General features: G+C 40.0%; 1 pseudogene; it reads right to left on the reverse strand.

Annotated features, from left to right (window-relative positions):
• Positions 1–1,342: 1,342 nt before the first annotated feature.
• On the reverse strand, positions 1,343–2,481 carry LOC111509440 (heat shock protein 83-like; annotated as a pseudogene).
• Positions 2,482–5,381: the final 2,900 nt, after the last annotated feature.

Consider the following 5,381-nt stretch of genomic DNA (forward strand, 5'->3'; position numbering starts at 1 on the left):
AAATCATTCAATCATTCACCCCGCCTAAAATACCAAATACATCCAACTTCTTTCGCAACGTCAATGGCACGGAATAAGTCAAACTTCAAGAAAAAAAGTTTCCATGAATGTATCTGTATCTTTAGAGTAGGGAGGGTGAGGGTAATTCCACAGCACTTTGGCTACATGAGAACCATTGTACATCCTTCCAAGAAGTTGTTCTCTTAGGTCATCGTCTATCCTATCCTTTCCAAGAAGGTGGACAGGTCTCTGGGAGACATCTCCTTTATGTCGGCAGGCGTAGGCAAAGACACGACGAACACAGACTCTCTTATTGACGATAACTCGCATACACTCGCATAAGACATGCCTGACAGTTTCATCTTCCTCTTCACACATACTGCATAGAGGTGTGATCACTAACCCCATAATATGGAGGTGTTTACTTAGTTGACTGAAGTTGACTGAAGATTTCTGGAGGTTTCTAGCCCGATAAACTTCTTTTCGAGTGATTTCCCAAAGTTCGCAACCTCTTCTATAGTGAGAACTCTGGTGGAATCAGTGAAATGTAGCCAAAAACGAAAGCAAATTCCGCGTATTTCTACGAGCCGCCGCTGCTTCACCCACCTTCCAACCCGCGCTCGATGCACTTCATTCACCAAACCCAATCTCATCACAAACACCTATCATCGAAGCCAATCTATGAAAATTATAATGAATGAAATGGTAATGAGTTATCTACGGAGTGTTTTTCACGGTCGCCAATTGCAGAACGCTTCGATAGAAATTGCCTCGTTCGTACCACCGCGGCATACGTGGATCGGTTATAATTCACAGAAAAAAACGCACCCGATCATTTTCGTATCAATAATGAAGTATTCAAGTAGATTCGTGAGAAATCTTATTTTATTGCTTATTCAGGTTGCCTAGTTTCGACGAAGGTTAACGGACCAAGGATACAGTGCAGTAGATAACGATCAATTCAAAAGGGGAGTCTATGAAAGGACAGTTGCTTGAATAATCGGTTATTTCAAAAGCTTTGTAAGTTTTGATGTCATGCGTTCCTGTAGCTACATATCTCAATGAATATTTAGTGTACTAAATTCTACGAATTCAAATTGAACCAAAGCGAGCCCGGAACAGCCCGAAAAATCAACCAAGCAGTTGAATAACCATTTATTGATGAAATAAATCAGCACAGTCGCTGTTAATGACATTTGATTTTCGAAACAGTCGTATATGGATTAAAAGAACAAGTGGAACGAACTTACAAAATAAATATCGTGCAAAAAATCATGTACAAAAATAAGGAATGAACTCTTTTGTAGAACATATCAAAACACATACTCTCGAAAAATCAACTCTAATCAACTTCCTCCATTCGTGAAGCATCCTCAGAATCATCAGCATCAGCAATGGGAGCATCTCCAGCAGGAGTAGCTTCGGTAAGCATTGACTCTTCCTCATCAATTCCCAAACCAAGCTTGGTCATTCTGTAGATTCTAGAAGCATGAACCTGTGGCTCATCCAGGGTAAATCTGGAGCTTAGCAGAGCAGTCTCAAATAGTAGGATAACTAAATCCTTCACGGCTTTGCGGTTCTTGTCAACCTCAGTCTTCTGACGTAAGTTTTCAATGATGGAATGATCGGAGTTGATTTTCAAATGCTGCCATGTATCCCATGGTGGTATCACGTAGGGCTTGAGCTTTCATGATAGGCTCCATGTTGGCAGACCAGCCGTACTGTGAAGTCACAATGCAGCATGGAGACTCAACCAAGCGGTTAGAGACGACTACCTTCTCCACTTTACTGTCTAGGATGCTCTTCATCACTTTGCACAGGCTCTCAAACTTGGTCTTGTCCTCTTCATGCTTCTTTTTCTCATCTTCAGTCAGCTCCAGGCCTTCTTGGTCACAGAAACCAGAGTCTTGCCATCGTACTACTTCAGCTGCTGCACAACGTATTCATCAATAGGTTCATTCATGTAGACAACCTCAAATCTACGCTTCTTGGCACGCTCAACAAAACCTGAGTGAGCCATTTGGTCTTTGCTCTCGCCAGTGATAATGTAGATGTGTTTCTGGCCCACCTTCATGCGGCTGACGTCCTTGAGTGGGCAAGCCCACTTGCAGAAGTATGGAAAAGCACCAGATCAAGCTTGGCCTTGTTCTAAGAGTCCTCATGGATTCCCAGCTTGAGGTTCTTCGAGAACTGCTCGTAGAACTTCTTGTAGCCGTCCTTGTCTTTGGAGAGCTCCTCAAACAGTTCCAAGCATTTCTTGACAAGATTCTTGCGGATCACCTTCAGGATCTTGTTCTGCTGCAGCATCTCTCTGGATATGTTCAGGGGCAAGTCTTCAGAGTCAACTACACCCTTGATGAAGTTCAAGTACTCGGGGATCAAGTCATCGCAGTTGTCCATGATGAAGACACGACGCACATAGAGTTTGGTGTTGTTCTTCCTCTTCTTGTTCTTAAACAGATCGAATAGCGCACGTGCACGGAACTCCAACTGATCTTCCACACTGAAGTACTTGACGGCCAAGTGATCTTCCCAGTCATTGGTGAGAGATTTGTAGAACTCTCCGTACTCCTCCTGGCTGATGTCGTCAGCATTACGAGTCCAGATGGGTTTGGTCTTGTTCAACTCCTCATCTTCAGTATATTTCTCTTTGATGGTCTTCTTTTTCTTTTTGGTAATGATAGTGTTAATGGCAGGCACTGTTCGACGTTGGTTTGCGGAATTTTGTTTTGGAGCCTCAGTAATTGGTTCCAGCCGATTTTATAATCTCCCCCACCACTTCCAACCCTGAAATGACCTATACAAATGTGCCAAAGTGACTTCGAGGAAGTGTTCTAAGTTTGACTTCGAACGATCTTCATTCACACCCCACATTTTCGATAAGGTGACTTTGACCTCGAATGAACTCGGGCCAGTTACGCGGCTTTCTTGAAGTTTTGAAATCTACACGGCCCAATGCAGTCAATGTGACTTTGAGGGAATGCTTTGCGTTTGATTTTGAACTACGTCATACGACATAGACAAGATGGCTTTGGAGTAGTGTTTTGGGTTTGAATTTGAACAACCTTGATTCATACCTCATTTCACGAGCCTATCTTAAAGTTTTGAGGATTCCTCCTTGAAGGACCTTCAACGGCTCCTAGACTTTTTTCTCTGACTTTGAATGGCCTTCAGCAACATCACATTGAGAATTTTAGCGCCGGATGTGTTATTGATTGATCATAAACACCCAGCTTGACATGACTCGACTCAACAAATAATGCAAATGAGCTGAATTGCTGATGATGATATTTTTACACTCTCAAAAAAATTAATATATATTTTTGTTGCCGTTACAACTTGCTCCCACTATATATATATATATATATATATATATATATATATATATATATATATATATATATATATATATATATATATACACCAAGATACAACGTGGCACGACACGACACGACATGCTACGATATGGCATGGCATGTCTTGGGGCTTGACCTGACTTGTCATGGCATGGTATGGGGTGTCATGCCGTATCGTTTCGTATAATGTCAAGTCATGCAATGGCATGTCAAGTCAAGTTCAGGCAGGCCGAGCCGAGCTGTCACAAGTGTATTATATATGAGGGGACAACTTTGAAAGGGAAAACATAGAAATTGATGAATATGTGAATATTTTTTGAAAAAAATTAAAATCTACCATATTTTCTGAGGAGACCTCCTCAGACTCCACAAATAGAAATCAATTCGAATGTGTATTTGAGACGTCAAAGTTCTGAAGATATAGAATTTGCCATTCAGTAAAAACTGATAGTCTTTACAAAAATATGAAATTTCGTCTGATCGAATAGTCAGTAGCAAGGATAAAAACACACAATAACGCGATGAAACACACAAGTTTACGTAGCATTCTTTTTTTCCATTCAAATCAAATAGTAACAATTTTGTTAAGTATACAGGGTTTTCGGTGCTTTGAAAATAGCAGCCGTTGGGAAGTACGAGAAAGCAAACCGTCAAAAGTGCCTTCCGCTAACGACGACATCAATTAAAAACAACTAGAACGCATTTCATCACCTGTCTCTCGATTTCCCCATATATTAAACCTATACGCGGACCATTTGGTCTTGACAATCGCCATCATTTATGATATTTGCCATTTTCTAGCGTCCGACAAAAAGCCGGGACATCAACTTGTCACTTTTCAGAGTTGGTACTCTTCGAACAGCTGTCCGATGAATAAACTGGTTAGACGGAATTCGTCTTGCGTTTGATGCTCTTCTTCTATCTTCTCTTTTTTCTGCGAAGCGGCCATCCTAATATCGGATTACAGAAGCTGGTTTCGTTACCCGATGGATGTTCTTGAGATATTCCGCGAATATGTTTGAGTTTGCGATCATTAGCGCAGGGTTTGTCGATGGCGATATCGAAGAAATTCAGAATGGAGTCGAGGAAATTGATACTTGCAAATTTTTTGATCCGAATATCACACTCCATTTTTCATTCACCTAAATTTTCATCAAACTGAATGAATTGGTTGAAAAATTAAACTTCAGGAATGGATAATTTAAAAAACTGCTTTAGCTCTCATTCAGTATGACACACTTGATGAACAACTGGAGTATTCTTACTGATAGAAAACAGTTTTTATCCTAGAAAATCTATTTTCTTGTACTCCTCAAAAATGTAGACAGAAGTACATAAACAGAATGTCTGAGCTCTTACGAACTGCTTAACAAATACTCTTCAACCACCAGCAGAACCTTCCTAATCATATAGCGAAACTTCTCTTACTATAACATTGGAATAATAAAACTCATTAGCACCCAACTGACATGCATTTTCACTGAGCAGATTCAGAACGAAACACCAAACCACCCAAAATACTCTCAGTCTCATCTATCACTGTATGCCTAGTGGGTTTTTCATTTTCCATAATGTTCAATAACTTTCACTTGGGAGTCAGAGATATTGAAATATTCGATCTCAAAGTTGCTTTCCATGCATAAATGGATTAGAAAATCTTCTTTCATTCCTTAGTCTTGTGGTCACTTTCACTCCGATATAAAATTAATTCTGGAAGTCGGAACCAACAGCTCCCTTCAGTTCTTCTTTAAATAAACTGGGCAAGCTTCAATTCATTTATTTTTGGACGATATTATGGTCAATTTGCTTGAATTTCCTTCTCTGGTCTTGCTTCAATATCAGGGATCATTCCCTCACAATATATTATTATTTCTACTCTGAAATAGAATGAGGACGACATGTCCATGTCCATTAAGAAATCTGTGGCGACAAAATCTCCCTCTGAGAACAGTCATATATACATATATACAGTTTATATATACCTATACTTGTTGATGGCAATTTACGAAAATCTGTCCTTAAATC

This window comes from Leptinotarsa decemlineata, unplaced genomic scaffold (assembly GCF_025532065.1).
Source record: "Leptinotarsa decemlineata unplaced genomic scaffold, Ldec_3_MD MMD2_P_RNA_scaffold_12, whole genome shotgun sequence".
Classification (NCBI taxonomy): domain Eukaryota; kingdom Metazoa; phylum Arthropoda; class Insecta; order Coleoptera; family Chrysomelidae; genus Leptinotarsa; species Leptinotarsa decemlineata.